Below are 20,425 nucleotides of genomic sequence, written 5' to 3'. Positions count from 1 at the left end.
ATTTTAAATGAATAGTTCCTGACAAGTTATATCTTAACACAACTATACAAATTGATTTCAGATTCCCAAAGACAGATATGAAACAAGAATGATCCATTTATTTGTTAAATCCCTATTTGTACAAATTTTCACTTGACGTATAACGTAATAGAGTGTGAAGATTAGAGTAACTGTAAACAAGACTATCATTGAACTCCTACTGCGTAAAGAAGTCTGTTTCTAAAATATTACGTCACCATGCTAAAGTACAATCATGGACGAGAGTCATTCATGTAAACATCCTGTTTACCGTTATCTTAAAGTATTATGGGCGAAAGATAAGCAGTCAGTATGGATGTAAATAACAATATGCCTAAATAGTAACCAATAGTTGTGACTGTTCAGTGTAATTTATGCTTAGGTAATGAGTAACAACTGTGTAATTATGCCTGGAAAGAAACAAGTGAGTGTGGAATTCATACCGATATGCTGATTAATGGGTGTGCAAATCATGCCTACATAGTTACTAATGAGGTTATGTATTATGCGTACATACTAACTGACCAGTGTGTAAATAATACCTAAACAGTGAAAAGTGAGTGTGCAACTTATAGATAGACTGTGAACAATGTGTAGATAAAGTACCTATTGGAAGTAACTCATTAGTGTGTAAATTATGTCTTGACAGTAACCAATGTGTAGATAAAGTACCTATTGGAAGTAACTGATTAGTGTGTAAATTATGTCTTGACAGTAACCAATGTGTAGATAAAGTACCTATTGGAAGTAACTGATTAGTGTGTAAATTATGTCTTGACAGTAACCAATGTGTAGATAAAGTACCTTTGGAAGTAACTGATTATTGTGTAAATTATGTCTTGACAGTAACCAATGTGTAGATAAAGTACCTTTTGGAAGTAACTGATTATTGTGTAAATTATGTCTTGACAGTAACCAATGTGTAGATAAAGTACCTATTGGAAGTAACTGATTAGTGTGTAAATTATGTCTTGACAGTAACCAATGTGTAGATAAAGTACCTATTGGAAGTAACTGATTAGTGTGTAAATTATGTCTTGACAGTAACCAATGTGTAGATAAAGTACCTTTTGGAAGTAACTGATTATTGTGTAAATTATGTCTTGACAGTAACCAATGTGTAGATAAAGTACCTTTTGGAAGTAACTGATTATTGTGTAAATTATGTCTTGACAGTAACCAATGTGTAGATAAAGTACCTTTTGGAAGTAACTGATTATTGTGTAAATTATGTCTTGACAGTAACCAATGTGTAGATAAAGTACATTTCGGAAGTAACTGATTATTGTGTAAATTATGTCTTGACAGTAACCAATGTGTAGATAAAGTACCTTTTGGAAGTAACTGATTATTGTGTAAATTATGTCTTGACAGTAACCAATGTGTAGATAAAAGTACCTATTGGAAGTATCTGATTAGTGCGTAACTTTTGCATAGATAATTATCAATGTGTAGATAAAGTACGCCTATTAAGTAATTGATTAGCGTGTAACTTGTAACTACACATTGCCAATGTGTATGTAGATTACACACAATAACTATTTGGTCAGTGTGTGTTAATTATGCTTAGATAGTGACCAATGTGTAGATCAAGTACACATTTGAAGTAAATGATTAGTGTGTAACTTATAACTAGACAGTTACCAATATGAATGTAAAGTACACATCATAAATATCTGGTTAGTGTGTAAATTATAACTAGACAGTGACCAATATGAATGTAAAGTACACATCATAAATATCTGGTTAGTGTGTAAATTATAACTAGACAGTGACCAATATGAATGTAAAGTACACATCATAAATATCTGGTTAGTGTGTAAATTATAACTAGACAGTGACCAATATGAATGTAAAGTACACATCATAAATATCTGGTTAGTGTGTAAATAATGCCTAGATAGTGACCAATGTGTAGATCAAGTTCGCCTATGAAGTAATTGTTTAATGTGTAACTTATAACTAGATAGTGACCAAAGTGTATGTTAGGGACACGTCATAACTATCTGGTTAATGTGTAAATTATGCCTAGATAGTAACCAATGTGTAGACAAAGTACGCCCATGAAGTAATTGATTAGTACACCTAATAACTGTCTGGTTAGGGTGTAACTTATAACTCGATAGTGACCAATGTATAAATAAAGTACGCATTTGAAGTAACTGATTAGTTTGTAACTTATACCGAGATAGTAACTAATGAGTATTTAAATCACTCCATCTCTCTGTCTCTGTCCTTGTCTCTATCTCTGTCTCTCTCTCTCTTGTTGTGCACCAACAATAAGGAAAAGGACGTTATATCCCTTTGTTAAATGTTATCTGTGTTGTTATGGAAACCTCTCAGGATTTTACCCAACGTTTGTTACAGTTCGCTATAAATATCTTTCCTTTTTCATCACTTCATTTTTGCCTATATTTTTGTACTGCATCTCATTTGATAATTTAGCTCTTTTGTAGAAGAAATGTTGTTTATTTTCATATAGAACAAACAGAGAATAATGTTCAAGATCGAAAAGTATTGTTTCTTGACCATTACAACATGCAACTGGTCGGATAAACCAAAATATCAGAAAACGAACGGAATGAAAACTTAGACAAGCAAAATCTTCGTGATATGTGTGACGACTCTATCTCCTAAAATAAGTAACAGAAAGGAAGTAAAACCAACAATTTAAGTAAACTTCAACAACGAATTATTTATGGTAGAAGCCAACATGTACATACTAATGTCACGTGGTTGAAATTCCTACTACTGGAATACATTTCCAGTAACCGTAAAATATCACCTGCATTAAAGGAGTGAGATGTGCATGCTTGTATACGGTAAACACCATTCATACAATCCGCCCAATTCGGTATCGATTTTTTTAAATCAGTGCATTACCAGTGAATTGCTCAAATGAGATGACATTACTATTTTCTAGGATCCTCCGTTTTGTTTATTTCGTCAATTAATAGTTAGTTGGTATAGTAAACATGTTTTGAGTTTGCTAAAATAGGGAGTATCATGCTGGCGGCTGGCTTCAATGGTAATTTGATTAATGACTATTTCTAGTTATCCGTTTCGATCTGTACAATACATACTCGATGTGTTTATAGCCCCTGATGTTTCATTTGTATACATCATCGCATTTAAGTTTGGTTTTTCTCTTCTTTATTGCTTTGGTACATACACATGTTGACTGCCCTGTCATGCGGTCTACTTCGGTAATATTGTAAAAGTGCATTACACTGTTTCCGAACCATTGCTGTGAGCGACAGCATAACACGGTATGTGCCGCGAAATACAAAACTGATTTTTATTTCTTTTCTTGGGGCAATAAATTCGCAATGTAGCAATTTGTAAAATATTAAGCTGGTAATTTCTATAAACAATCAGTGTGAAAATTTATTAAATATACACATGCAATACTAGCTCATGCTTGTTTTGAATATTCCAACAAAAATTGTGGGATTTTGTGGGTTTTGTTAGAACTGTGTGTTTTGTGGGCTGTTGGTTGTGGGCTTTGCTAGAACTGTGGATTTTGTGGGTTTTATTGGATTTGTGGGCTCTGTTGTTTGTGGGTTTTGTCAGGAGTATATAAGGCTTTGTGGGCTGCTTGTGGGTGTTCAGTCAGCTAGCAGAACTCAGACTAGGTACATCACATTTATTGTGAGTTTTATTTTTGTATTTTTTTTTTAAATTTTGTTTTGTTTAGTTTATTATAGAGTTATGTAATTTTAGGTTTCAGGCAATATTTTGGACAGTAAGTTTTTGTTAAAGTTTTTTTTTAAAATGCAAATCAATTTTTATTTACGTTTTTTTATATTTATTTTTAACTCCTTTCTCTCTTCCAAATTATATGCATTCTAGTAATTTCTAATTTATTTTTACAAGCAAACTAGATAGTGTTATATCATTTGTTATTTGAAACTCATTTATATGGTCAAGTGAATGCTGTCCTCACAGACCAATACTTTTATTTATTTCTTTATTTATTTTCTTTATTTAGTTAGTTTTATGACGCTAAAGATATGCAGAAAAGTTTATCTAAATTACAAATATATAATTCCTTTTCTTAAATTATAGGTCCGACAAAGTTCTTAGGGAAATAGAATGTCTAATGTCTAAGTCATTGCGAGTCTTTTCCTTACCAACTTGACGTTGTGAATTCAGGTCAACAATACTTGATCATATAGCAATCTAAAAAACATAAGCTATGTTTCTATTTTATAATTTACTAGCTGCCTTAGTCATTGTGAGTGTTTTCCTCACTGACTTGACATTGTAAATTCAAGTCAACAGTACTTGATTATTCAATAAATCTATAAAACATAAGTTATGTTTCTATTTTATAATTTACTAACTAAGTCATTGTGAGTGCTTTCTTCACCGACTTGACATTCTAAATTCAATTCAACACTGCTTGATTATTCTATCAATCTATAAAACATAAGTTATGTTTATAATTTATAATGTGTTACCTAAGTCATTGTGAGTATTTTCCTCACCGACTTGACAGCCAATTTACTTCCGTCTATGTCAATTCACTTCGAAGAAGTATTATGCTATAGTTGAAGTGTCAAATCAAGCAAGTGTTTTCCTTGCAGATTTTACATTTCACATATTACAATCAAGTCATAGTTTCTCTTCTGTAGTAAACTTTATTGCAACTAAATCCACGTATGGTAACTCTTGTATAATTTTCACTGATCAGAAGAAGTAATAATATAATGAACTAATGGTATAGTGCTAATGTGTACCCTGACCTTGTGTGAAATTGTCATATACCACACTGTACCTCAAGACAATGATAGTATTATGGCTTAGTACAAGCAAAACAACACTGTCATGGTTATGAACTGACTTTATTCACTGTTTCTTAATAAATGAATCATCTTGTGTTATGGTTGAAAAGAAATCAAGAGTTCGAGTTTACTCCCTTCTCCGCCTCCTTAGTCAGCTGATAAGAAGCATACTCATCTCTGGTGCCATACTCCAAGATAGTATTATCAGGACCTGTTTTTTGCTGTTACGCGGATTAGTGCACACTGCGTACAGACGCGCATGCTCGGTAGTTGATGCCTCTGAAGACGAGCTTTGCAAAGTACCCATCTTAAGATTGAAGCTAAAATATTTTATTCTATATTCAGTATAATTAACTGTACTAACTAACAAGTCAATATATTCATTGAAATTAATGGTACTAACTGACAAGTCAATATATTCGCTGTAATTAACGGTACTAACTGACAAATCAGTATATTCATTTTATTTAACGGTACTAACTGACAAATCAGTATATTCATTGTAATTAACGGTACTAAATGACAAATCAGTATATTCATTTTATTTAACGGTACTAATTGACAAGTCAATATATTCATTGTAATTAACGGTACTAACTGACAAGTCAATATATTCATTGTAATTAACGGTACTAACTGACAAGTCAATGTAGTATTCAAATTCATAAGAAAGACATGAACAAAACTGTATTCGCAATGCTCCTTGTAATTCTAGAATGTCGCTACACCTGATTCACTTGGTTTTCGCTTCATACTTCGGACAAATGTTAAATCTTTACATTGTTTTTGCACTTTCTTGGCTGTCATATTTTCATTCTGAATCTTGAATCAAGCTTTGTGTAATAAAAGTGTATCTTGATTGTTGCTAGATTGGTCGATCTCAAGATGTCATCGGTAACATTATTTTTATTCGTCTGAAATACTTGCATTCCAACATTTTTGACAATATATTCAGTTTGTAGTCTTCACTCAACAAGATGTCGACAAGATCCATTATCCGATACAATAGTATTGTACTGCTGCTAATTAACTACGAAAGGTGCACTGGATAATAGACTAACATACTTATCGATCCCGGAAACGAACTGCAAATTGATCACAGTTATCCTCGTCCAAATGTCAATTTTATCAATTAAAACCCTCGGTAGAGAAAACCGAGAGCTCTGTTTGAAACAATAACAAGTAATGAGACCGACTCAGGATATCATTTATTCAGATGCCATACATTCCCCCAGTGTACTCCATAATGGATTGATGTTAATGTAATTATATATACAATATCATAAGATCGTTATGTAGCAATTAATATTATCCTTATAGATAAATACATGAAGTAGACTGTGTAATGTGAAATCTTCCCGCTAAAGGTTGAGATATAAAATAAAGAAAAAGGATTAGATGGAATGTGACTTTAATCCTCGATTGCAGTGTGAAGACACCTCTGATTGGTCCGTTTAGTGCCTGAGCGCTTTTCTTCACCACGCTTTGCATAACATCTGTGTGTGTGTGTGTGTGTGTATATATATATATATATATATATATATATATATTTATATATGAACGTCCCATTATATTGCAAAATCCTATAGTTATCAGTTATCCTGGAACATTTTAATATTCCGGTAGAAAATCTTCAAAGAAACTAATGATGTCACATGCACCAATAAAACTATATTATTTTTTTATTCTAAAAGATATTGGCCGTAAGGTGCGACTGTTGCTATGGAAACACACAAGACTTAACAACATTCTGTCAAGAAGACAACCTGTTCTTTTTCTCCTCAGAATATAGCTTTTATATCGATGTTACTGCCAAGACAAGGAAATACTATCTTTGTTCATTATTTCGCTTGGTATTTCAGTAACGTATGTAATTTGTTTGTCCATTATAAAAGACCAATATTTAAATACATGGTTGCGATTTATTTATGTCTGTTCTTTCAGTCAAACCATTAGTTATTAGCACTTGTCAATTAACAAAATGTACTACTAATTATACAGAATAAAATGTTAGATGGGCTGAACGCTATGGCGTAAAGAGCGCAATGCACCATGGTAGAATCCATACAGGAAACTCTGAACCTTTGTAACATTTAATACGGCCACAGCTATACTTTCGAGATAAATTTATTAAAAAAAACGGATACATAGAAAATTTATCATTTCCCGATCTTGCTTTATTTATATTACTCTAAAATTACTGGATGAGATAAACTTAAATATTTCACAAATTCAAACACCATTTGACCATTTGGAATTGAGCAAAAAATATTAGTGTCGTCTGCTGCGATTTTGCAACTAAATAAATAGTACACGATGTACACGGTAAAGCCCGTGAAAGCCGCATGCAGCAGACATAAAGCACAGAAATAGCGATCAAAAATACGTGGTTCGAAAAGGAAGCACGGCGGTAAACAATTAAATTCCGGTTACAAGAGCTTGACCACAACATATTTCAAGAGACAGTAGTACCGGTCACCAATGTATACAGTCCTTTTCATAAAACTATGACTTATATGCACACAAAAAATGATATGCATGTATACACCATACATTTACGTAGACCACAAACAAATTATATGCATGTATACACCATACATTGACGTAGAGCACAAAAAAATGATCTGCATGTATACACCATACAATGACGTAGACACAAAAAATGATCTGCATGTATACACCATACATTGACGTAGACCACAAAAATGATCTGCATGTATGCACCATACATTGACGTAGAGCACAAAAAATGATATGCATGTATACACCATACATTTACGTAGACCACAAAAAATGATATGCATGTATACAACATACATTTACGTACACCACAAACAAATGATCTGCATGTATACACCATACATTTACGTAGACCACAAACAAATGATCTGCATGTATACACCATACATTGACGTAGAGCACAAAAAAATGATATGCATGTATACACCATACATTGACGTAGACCACAAAAATGATATGCATGTATACACCATACATTTACGTAGACCACAAAAAATGATATGCATGTATACACCATACATTTACGTAGACCACAAAAAATGATATGCATGTATACACCATACACTGACGTAGACCACAAAAAATGATATGCATATATACACCATACATTGACGTAGAGCACAAAAAAAATGATCTGCATGTATACACCATACATTAACGTAGACCACAAAAAATGATATGCATATATACACCATACATTGACGTAGACCACACAAAATTGATATGCATGTATACACCATACATTTACGTAGACCACAAACAAATTATATGCATGTATACACCATACATTGACGTAGACCACAAAAAATGATAAGCATGTATACACCATACATTGACGTAGACCACAAAAAATTTATATGCATGTATACACCATACATTGACGTAGACCACAAAAAAATTACATGCATGTATACACCATACAATGACGTAGACCACAAGAAAAATGATATGCATGTATACACCATACATTGACGTAGACCACAAAAAAATTATATGCATGTATACACCATACAATGACGTAGACCACAAAAAATTACATGCATGTATACACCATACAATGACGTAGACCACAAGAAAAATGATATGCATGTATACACCATACATTGACGTAGACCACAAAAAATTTATATGCATGTATACACCATACATTGACGTAGACCACAAAAAAAATGATATGCATGTATACACCATACATTGACGTAGACCACTAAAGATTCTACAGAATAATAATAATAATAATAATAATAATAATAATAATAATATTTATGAGGACTTTGTATAGCGCCTAATATTTAGAAGCTCTAAGCGTTTTACAACATTAGACAACACCTATAAGATAAGAAACATAATAATATTATTACAAAAACAAACAGCATGAAACTTGAAAAACATTAAAAAAAAAAAAACATGCTGAGAATATTTCAGGTAGGAAACATTATTAGGTCTTTAAGTTTGTTCTTGCAGTCGAAATAAGTGAGTTTTGAGAGCCCTCTTGAATGTGATCACTGTGTCTTTGTGTCTAAGTTCAGTGGGCAGTTCATTCCACGTTGCTGGGCCCTGGTATGCAAAAGAACGCTGTCCATATGACTTTGTTAAAATAGTTACATATAATATTAACTATTTCATGATTCGACATTTTCTTTTTACAGAAACCAATACATCATTTAATAAGATGAATACAATTCAAAAGAATGAATATACATGACTTAAATAGGATTCAAACGGATAGACAGGATTTCATCCAAAATGACATTGAGCGTAGAATATATTAAACGAAACGAAATGACATTGAGGGTAGAATATATTAAACGAAACGAAATGACATTGAGAATAGAATCTATTAATGGTGATAACTATAAATATTGAAATGATTTTTTTTTTCTTCTTAAAGACATTAAATTAAATTTTGAAGAAGATAATCATTGGACAAAATTGGCAATTTTATTCATTTCATATAGTTAGATTACGTCATCCTGCTTAGAATATACCCACTCAAACAAAACAAGTAAATAACTGAGTTTAAACAGTGCCGGATTAGGGCCTTCTGGGGCTCTAAGCACTGAAATTATTACCTCCACCCACCCCAGTCCTCAAAATGTGAAACTCAAAGCAAAACCAATATTAAATGATTAATAGATGGGAAAGCACAAGTGTTGTCATCATTCCAAATAAAAAAAAATCGTACATGCAGATCGAAGTGGTCATATCTAAGTCATTAACTTTTATCATCAACAATTAATTTTATTTTTTCTGGTGCTCCAGTTGGTCTGGTGTCTTAAGTACGTGTTTAGTGTGCTTAATGACTAATCCGGCACTGAGTCTAGCCAGGCTTAGAACAAGACAATGCCCCTCAACGTAATCAACACGGGTGGATGAAAACAGGGATGGTACTGAAATTAGGAAACACTAACATCACACGTAGATAATTGCCATCTACTTTGAAGTAACTTATGGAGAGAGTAAGGACTGAAAATCTTGTGCCGTTGTGAAAAAGGGAACCCATAGATGTTTCTTTTCTTTTCGAATCTGTATTAATCACACAAAATAACAAAATGATGTTAATGTCCAATGTTCATGAAATAGTTGAACCATCTTACTTAAAAAGCACACAGAAAGCCAGCTAAATTAGCTGAAATAGTGGGACGAAACATATTGATAGTTAATCATATATTAGCATAATTGACGTAAACATGGAAGGTACTATTACGCTGAAACAACATTGTTTCTAACATTTGTGTCTTTCCAGATTAACAAACTTTATAAACAAAATTTAACTGCAAAATTCTTCATTATTTATATATACTAGAAAAGTTTTGAGAAGGCTCTACGATGTACATAATTCATTAGATATGACTTCCGAAGAAGATTCAGTCGTACGATGCATAACATTTCAAGGGCAATTTCAAGTTATAAAGTTTGAATCTACCCCTATTAGATGAAAAGCGACATTGACAAACGATATTGATAAGCGAAATTGGAAAACAACATTGACAAGTGACATTGATAAGCGACACTGACATGTGATATTGATAAGCGACATTGAAAAACGACATTGACAAGCGAAATTGACAAGTGGTATTGACAAGCGATATTTTAAAGCGACATTGAAAAACGACATTGACAAGCGACATTGACAGGCGAATTAGATAAGCGATATTGACAGGTGACTTTGACATACAACTTAATACATTATCGTGGAGAAAAAAGAAAAACAAAACAGCCAAACATATGCCTAGGGAGTTTTGTAATTTACTTCATGGTGGTTGGATAAGATCGAGAAACTATTGCGTAGAGAAATAAGACTGAACAATGTAAAACGTTTTATGTTCACAGACACAGATAATAGCAAATTTTAACCCTCCACATATATACCATATCGGTGAGGAGGGAACGTGCAGCACGGCATCTTTTCACGAAACATCGTACGCCCAAGATTTTCTTAAGGTTTTGCATACGACATTCGTATACGATTCCGATTGTTCCACTAACGTGAATGACGTAATTTCTTTCCTATGTTTCCTTTAAAATGTTACGTAACTTTACGGCAAGTACCAGACAGCCCTAAGTGGCACTTTTTTTCGTAAGTGTGTTTTGGCGATCGATAGTCACAAAGAGAGGGTAATTTTGAGATGCACCGTGACATTCCAGTGTATACCGTATAGATGGTCTCCTCTAACAAAACTATTTTAAAGCACAGTTATAAGCGTTACCTGTTAGAAAAATATGCAAACATTAATAATTGAATAGTACATTTTACTTTGTCATTGAGTCACAGAAATGTAAATAGGCATCATAATAATAAATCATAAATTTTATTCTAGTTCGTTCAAAAGTAATTAAAGTATATACGGTATGTCAGGGATAGTAAGTGCCGATGTTCAGAGAGGTATTCCATCCAATGTTATATAGGATATGTTGATGTTAGCAAAGAGATAAATAAATATGCGAAAACATTTTAACCAGTAGACTTAAGTTCTTTTCCATTGCTTCAGTTTATTTGATATAAAATTGTCTTTCCTACATGATTACATGGGACAATGTAAACATTTCCTCTCCGTACAGTAACAGTAGTTGTCTTTTCATGTGGTTGTTGTTTTCTATTTAACGCTATTTCTCAGACCACAATAACCTATTTAAAGCGGTACAAATTTCTGGTGGAAGAAGAACCCGGAGAAACCCGATGAGAACCACCGACCTACGGGAAATTAATGTAGTGTTCGCACAGCATCCCGTTTGTTTGTATCCCTCCTCTCGCAATTTTGAAAACAAAAGTCTTCAAGTATATACAAATTTCACAAATGTTAGTCAATTCGCTCACTGATTTTAATCTTCTAACCTTATTGTCGCCACTTGGTCCCAAACACTTCCAGTTTATTGGCGTTTCGAATCAAACGGGGGAGTTTCTTTAGTAACACAGTCGCCATTTGAGCAGTGATGAGTGTCTGTTTTCAAGCAATACGTGTGATTTAACATTATGTGGCTAGTAATCAAAAAATATTTCCATAAATTTTGAACTAGCTTCTCTTTGAATATATGTATACAAATGTTCCTCCTTTTTGTTTGTTCAGATTGTAGTGAAATATTAAAACGAGATATTTTTTTCAAATATTGGACGCAGACGATACCATATGTACTAAAATGGACTTTTGTAGAAACCAGAAAGGACAGTGAGCTGTCTGTCTGCTTGTTTACATCGGTTGCTTTCGTTTGCTTTCAAACGTCAATACGTCACCAGAGTTAGCGTCCCTTGGCGACAGTCAGGTTAGAAATTATAAATCAAGGACTAAAATGACTAAATTTCGTCTTTTGTATACCCTAGATGACCTTCGGTTTTAAAATCAGGTGAGGGGTGTGTGTATAAACAATCGAATGTTGTGCGAATACTGTAGTCAACTCTCTCACTTCCCCCCATTGACCGAGCTCGAGACTCGAACCCACGTGACTCAGGTTAGATGTCAATGATCGGTAAAGACGAGAGGTTTAGACCATTCCACTACCCGTGACCCACTGTCTTTTAAGAAATCAAACGAAAAACAAAATATGTCAAAATGATGATCATCGTTATCAACATCATCGTTATCAACATCATCGTTATCAACATCTTCGTTATCAACATCTTCATTATCACCACCTTCGAATCGTCTTATCCTTAAGAAACTACAATTATTCAATGTTTCACTCATGGCTAATAATATGAATTCTTTCATGCAGAAAATATGATCCTTAGATAAAAAAAATACATAACAGCTAAAACAAGAAAACATTTTTTAAGCAAAAGGTACATCTATATTATTGACGAATATTTAAACTGGTAAATATTATTTTTAAAAAAATGGTTCGTATTATCCACAACATTTGAAAAGTATTTAGTTCCAGTTGGATCGTATACTAAATTTCATTTCGATTTAATAGCAAGATTAATATCACGATTGCAGCTGGTTTATTATGATTCTATAGTGCCTTAATAAGCTATTCCCACTTCTTTATGTCCCTATTTCCAATGAAACTGCACATTTGTATAATGATTCCTTAGAGCTGCAAATATTGTAATTAAGAAACATTGCTGCATACATGTAAATATGAGCAAACTAATATCATAGCAGATTAAAAGCTGTCTCTCTATATATCAGGTCAAGCTTGACGATAGGGTGCACATTGTAAGATATCAAATTGGACTGAAATGATTAAAACTATATGGCTGCTCACTAGAGCATATGAAATGTTGTTGTTGTTGTTGTTGTAGGCTTTAACGCCATTGTTCAGCACACGATAGGCTATACATGGCAGCCAGTATTAATGGTGGAGGAAGAACCCCGGAAAGAACCAACGACCCACGAGAAGCTACTGGCAAACTTTCTGAATTTAAGACTAAAATTACTAAGCGATTGCGAGAAATATTTCAGGAATAAGATATTAGCGGTTTGGTATTTTTATTATTGATTTAAGAGCGTTCTAAACACCCTTTCCCCCCTGATTTTGTCCTCAGATCATGCACACGCTCAACTGTCATGCCATAGGAAAGTCATGTGGGATAAAAGACTTCGACATCGATCAATAACCAACTAAACGGCTATTATCGGGAAACTCTGTACACGTCTCTGAGATTGGCCGTCGAAGTGACAATTGTAAATACAATACACTATTACAGATACAATTCACAAGTACAAGTACAGTACACAAGCCGAAGTAAGGGGCACAAGTGCAAATATTGGCGTTGCTACGCAATACAGATACGATGCCAGTACATCCACTAACCAATTTCATAATTTGCCCCAGCGCTCGCGTGGTAAACACACCAATCACTATTATCGACGCGACAATGATAAGTATAATGCACAATTACAACTCCCAAGTAAATAGAAGACCACAAAGTCCAATGACCACTGTCCAGGTTCACTATTCATGCCCACGATTGTTATACATGTCTCTGAGAGTGTCCGTCGATCTCACAAATAATGACGTGTCTACGATTCGGTTAAAAAATCAGCTAGCTATGTAACTACACACACGTCCACTAACCACAGTCATGATTTGCGTCAATGCCAGTGTGGTAAAAAAAACCCGATCACTATTACAAAAGTATATGAATGTAGCACCAAATACAAATGTAACTACAATTACAAATACAATTACAAATACAATAACTTATTATGAATATGAGTGGCATCAAAGCTTGCGTGGTGAACAACTCTATCGGGTTCAACATAATCAGTAACCCGACCGTCACACTAACTAGTCTGTGAGTTGGCATATACAGTCAGTTCTTCCTTGATTTCTTGTTTAATGTGCTCAGTGGTTTTTATGGTAAAGCGTCGGGCTGCCTCTGAAAGCACTGCATATGGTAAAAGCATTTATAATAGTTATCGTAAATATTTCGTAGTTTGCTGATATTTTTTCAGCTCTGACAGTTTGTCTTCCACATCATTGAATCCAGCCATTATTATTTGCAGATTATCAATTATTTTGCGTTACATTTCTCTTGTCGATTTGAGATGTTGTGTTGACGTACTAGTGTCCATTCTAGGCTGTATACCTTTCTCACGATAACGTTATTAATTTAGTAATACAAGTTGAGGCTGTGGATCGTCTTTGTCCGTATCAGATGTTTAAGTTCACTAAATACTATCAATTACATGCTGTAGTTCTCACTGGGTTGATGTGTCATGCAGCTGAGCAATACTTAAGAGCATTCCATGTCTGAAATAATCTGGTTGAGCTTATCCAACACATTTATTGGATTTTATGGCAGGAATAGAACCATGTAGGCGTTGCTTTTCCACAATAATCTGAGGTGTAACGTCCGCTAGTTTTTTTTGGCATTTATATACTTTTTGCATTTTAAAATGGAAATTGTTCAACTTTGACTGCCACCATTGCCCACCCACCAACGCGTGCATTGTCTCTGCTGAGAGTTGGCGGTGATTTTCGGTTTCCGCCATGGCAATGGATCTGTTCCCAATAACTATCGAGCACAGATTCGTAATTGTCTTTAGTCTGCTTTGCTACAATGCAAGATGTTCCGAATAAACATGTCTTCACCAGTGTAAGAGTATCTAGATTATATTGTTTGCGGCGCGAGTCATACCGGATCCTACTGATATGGCTACAACAACACTTTCGATTTGTGTGCCTATAATAGATAATTATAGTCGTGATTTCCTCCACACACAGACTAACGGTGATTGCCGTGGCGATTTCTCAATTAACGTCTACGTCCACAAACATGCGATTGTACTTCCCGAGCAGCGCTATTCTCGTTGGTGATTTCATCATGGTGCTGTTGTCCCGTTTGAATTATTTTCTCATGTCCGCAAATTCTATGGTCTATAATCGCGAAGTATAATTGTCCGACAGGCTGGCCCTGTTTATGTGCAATACGCAATTATTCTGTTTTAATGCGACAACTATCATACAATCATAGAAATTATCTTTGGGAGGAAAATTTAAATTTCAGACAATAAGGCCTTTTTTTTCTGGTCCTGCCATTACAGCCATATAAACCCATATAGATTACGCCTTTGAATAGTTTCTCCATCTATCAGTCTCGTATTTCGTCCCAGAATTGTTACACGGCCAAGAGCGTCTTTATCAAATACAACTGAGATTTGTTTCTTCTTGGATGAATTAATGTTGATGCAATATAATCAATGGAATAAGGTTTATCTTGTCTTCTTGACCGCGCTTTAACGAAACTATAAACGAATTACTCGCATTAAAGCCCTACCCCCACCCCGAAACGAACTACAGCCTAAATTTGGTATTATTAGGCTAATAAAGTCATTAGGTATTCAGCCCAGAATGGACACTAGTACGTCAATGCAAAATCTGACATCGACAAGACAAAGAGGTATACAGTCCAGAATGGACACTAGTACGTCAATACAAAATCTGACATCGACAAGACAAAAAGGTATACAGCCCAGAATGGACAATAGTACGTCAATACAAAATCTGACATCAACAAGACAAAGAGGTATACAGCCCAGAATGGACACTAGTACGTCAATACAAAATCTGACATTGACAAGAGAAATGTAAAGCCCATAATCCATTACCAGCACAAAATAAATAAAGGATGGATTCAGTGTTGTAGAAGACAAAATGCTAGGGCTGAAAAAATAGTATTAGCAAACTAAGACTTATTTACAATAACTATTATAAATGCTACTGCCACCTGCAGTGCTTTCAGTGGCTGCCCGACCCATTACAATGAAAACCAATGGGCCAACTGCGGTAAACAAGCGACAAAGCGAGTGCGATCTCGAGTTTGCGAGATTGCCTCTCAGTAACCGGTGATTTTATGCAACACGTACAGCGCTCCAGAATTCATAATCGTAACATATATCATTCCTGTCTTCAATAACTTCAACGTGCGAAACGTATCCGGGTCAAAGATGCTGTTGGTAAGCAGCCGCTGGTTAATCGATGAGGTTTCATTCATGACTTCCGTGACTTTCTTGACTTGTTCCGCGGTTTCGCGCCTTTGTTTGATGAGCGATGTCAGTGTTTCTTCCAAATAAAAACACTGTGAGGTCTTATAGTTCGATTAGACGAGATTCAAACACATCTCTAACGCGTTCGCTGACTTCACGGTAACTGCGAAAAAGTTTCAGTCGATCCTGACCAGCTTTGTCGTGTCTTATGACATCTGTGGCGGTGGTCATTCTATACGTTACGTTTTTTTGTTTAAATGAGCGCAACACTTGGGAGGAAATCAATCTAGTCAATCATAAGGAAAATATGTGGTTCCAGCACGACCCGCGAAAATATATTCCGAAACTAATCCCTCAAATAATCAACGTTACACCTGCTCCAAGAAATGTGTGCGAGATCATAAGTTTTAATATTACACAATATCATTAGCTTGTTACAGTTGTCCCGAATAACTTTAAGCAACTGTGTACATTGTTACTTTAAATAGATCATGTCTGTATCTTTTTTGGTCCTCCATGGGAAAATATTCTCGCTGTGTTGTCTTCCTGTACTAGTGTCACATCGTAGTGCAGTAGAATATTATCCGAATTCAGATCAAAGTCGTCCATGGTAGCAGTCTTATCGACCACGGAAAAGAAATTGCCATTGGACGAATTACTTCTTCTTGACGATTAAATTGGTACCTGAGAAAATCATAACATGGCTGAACGTCAGACTACGGCGCAATTTTATACAACTGAGCCCATTTTATCTATATCAACTTCTATTCAACAATAATATGTTTCCCGAGATCCCGTTGGCCAGTAATTAACAACATGATCTCGCGTAAAAAGTAGCAAACTATACCCGTGCACGTCAACGTGCCGATAGAGATTTCATGCATGATTTGAATGAGATTAATCCTACACGCGGAGAAAGAATCGCTAGATGGATCATCAAAAGAGGTATGAAGACTTAGCGTGGACTCGGTAAACAACCTGAAGGCAAAGCACATTGATATAACAAACATGAATAAAATCTACTATAGTACGCAATGATATTGGAAAAGACGAAGCTGTGATGCAAATTTAGTGAATGCTGCAAAGATAAACTACGAGGTTGCTGTGAATGATTAGCAAACAAAAGCTATGAGAAATTTAATTATCAGCGCCAAGAGAGATGGTTTGATGTGAGAACACCTAACGAAGTTCATCATAACTACTGTAGTTGTTGCCAGCAGTTACATGGAGGCTGGGAAGTTGATGTCTAATGATTTATCACAATTTTGTAGACTAAATCTTAACATGTTCATTATACTTTGGAATGTTGCCGAAGAATTTTCGTTCCAAAAGGCATGACTTTATACTGATAAAGACCATCTGTAGTTGCAAATTCTGAATTTTATTTTGCTCTTTCCTTACCCGTTAAAGATGTCAAACTTAATGCAATTTTTCGCAATTCCAATCTTGTGAATGCAATTTTCTATTCTTGACATTGAAAATTAATCTGTTTCGATGACACTGTTGATAATTCTATTGTCAATATGCAATCGGAATACACTATCTGGTATGGGCACATGAATACATGGCGAACACCAATTACATTAACTTGGTTTCATAAGATCATTCTCCAGTGAATATTCTAACTTGAGATCATTCATCCTGTAAGGATGCTATGTCAAAGGTGTAGAATCTTCAACATTAGCATGATGTTGGATTTTAATTTAATGTAGGAACATCGAGGAACAAGTTTGCTCACTCCTTTCCTGATTACGCCGATATGTACATTACTGGTCAGTATTGTTTATCAGTTTTAAATGAATACCTTCCATGGGTAAATAAGTTTCCGCTCCGACAGTCACTAGTTCCTAAGTCTGATGCCAAATTGGCAAAATTGAGAAGAACATTAACAAAGCGGCTCTCAACTAGAACATTTCACAAACAGAGGACTGCTCACACAAAGGCAATGTACCTGATAGCATAAGAACCAGTTTAATAGTTTAATAGGGATAGACTGTGTGTGTGTGTGTGCGCGCGCGCGTGCGTGTGTGTGTGTGTGTGTGATTTGGATTTTTAACGTAGCTTTAACAATTTTTCAGTCATATCGCTACTATCTCTGCAGTGTGGCAGTTTATAATGATGTCTACCACTGGGACATCATGCCGCAGACATGCAGCATGATGTCCCACCCAGTCACTTTATCCAGACACCAGGCTGACCTGTCCTAACACTAACCTCTTAATGCTGAGCGCCAAGCGAGGCAGCTGTTAGTACCATTTTTATAAGTCTTTGGTATGAAAGAAATCAGAGTAGATTTAAATTAATACAACCAACACCACATAAGTGCCAAACGATTAAAAACACCCAATATCATGCTTGTCGTGAAGCATACTTTTCAAAGAAAATAAAAAGATTAATCAAATCGTGAAAAGATACTGTTCCGTCTATTGACTTTCATTCATGGTTATATTGAACTAATCGATTAATTATTAGTATTAATTTCATGTTTATACACTGATCATTTAACTACATGTTTTAATTATAGATAATCAAATTATATGCTTAGAACGATCAATTAAATTACATGTTTAGACACAGATCATTTAATTAAATTTTGTAGACACATATAATTAAATTAGATGTTTAACACACAAATCATGAAATTATATGTCATAGACACAGATCAAGAAGTGACATGTTTTAGACACAAATAATTAAATAACATGCTTTATACACAGATCATTAAAAAACATGTTTAAACACATGTTATTTTATTACACGTTTTAGACACTGATCATGAAGTTACACGTTTTAGACACAGATCATGAAGTGACATGTTTTAGACACAGATCATGACGTTACAGTTTTAGACACATCATTAAATTACAAATTTTGGACACGGATCATTAAGTTACACGTTTTAGACACACATCATGAAGTTACATGTTTTGGACACATTATTAAAGTACATGCTTTGGACACAGATCATTGTTACATATTTTAGACACACATCATTAAGTTACGTGATTTAGAACACAGCATTAAATTACATGTTTTAGAAACACATCATTTAGTTTCATGTTTTAGACACATCATGAAGTTACGTGATTTAGAACACAGCATTAAATTACATGTTTTAGATACAGATCATTTCATTACATCGTTTACCTACAGATAACTTAATTAAACGTTTTAGATATATTACATGCTTTACGTATCATTAAATTACACGTTTTACATTCCGATCATTAAATTGCATGTTTTACATTCCGATCATAAAAATTACATGTTTTTTGCATTCCGATCATTAAAATACATGTTGTACATTCCGATCATTAAATTACATGTTTTACATTCCGATCATTAAATTGCATGTTTTACATTCCGATCATTAAATTACATGTTTAACATTCCGATCATTAAATTACATGTTTTACATACAGATGATTCAATTAAATATAGTAGACAAAGATCATTGAATTATGTTTTAGACACCGATAATTTAGTTATGTTTAGACACCGATCATTTAATTATGTTTTAGACACCGATTATTTAGTTATGTTTTAGACACCGATTATTTAGTTATGTTTTAGACACCGATCATTTAGTTATGTTTTAGACACCGATTATTTAATTATGTTTTAGGCACCGATTATTTAGTTATGTTTAAGGCACCGATCATTTAGTTATGTTTTAGACACCGATTATTTAGTTATGTTTTAGACACCGATTATTTAATTATGTTTTAGACACCGATCATTTAAATGCATATTCAATACTTGATTTGTCTGATCCATTGCAAAATGGGGAGATAATTTCATTGACTATATGCTGGTTATATCACATTGACTGAGAGCAGATAAAAAAAAGTTTCACAAACATTCAATAGTTTAAAAGCACATCAGTATGGTTTATATCTATAACAAAACATTGTGTTATCTGTCTACGATACGTCTTCTGATCTAAATGGAAACTTCCAACTTTATTTGAACAGCGGCGCCATTTTCTGTGTAATGTACACTTTAGATGGCCATTTATTGGCGGTGTGTTGTATTTATTGTAGTTATATTTTTCAAAGCTTGAAACGGATAATTTAACCACGCAATTATGAAAGGATATCTAAATGATAACCTCATTTACTTGGACATATAAATCAATGTACTACAACATTACCAGACTGATAATGA

Source organism: Sinohyriopsis cumingii, chromosome 8 (genome assembly GCF_028554795.1).
Source record: "Sinohyriopsis cumingii isolate HCF-2022 chromosome 8, ASM2855479v2, whole genome shotgun sequence".
Taxonomy (NCBI): Eukaryota; Metazoa; Mollusca; class Bivalvia; order Unionida; family Unionidae; genus Sinohyriopsis; species Sinohyriopsis cumingii.
This window is presented reverse-complemented; position numbering follows the sequence as displayed.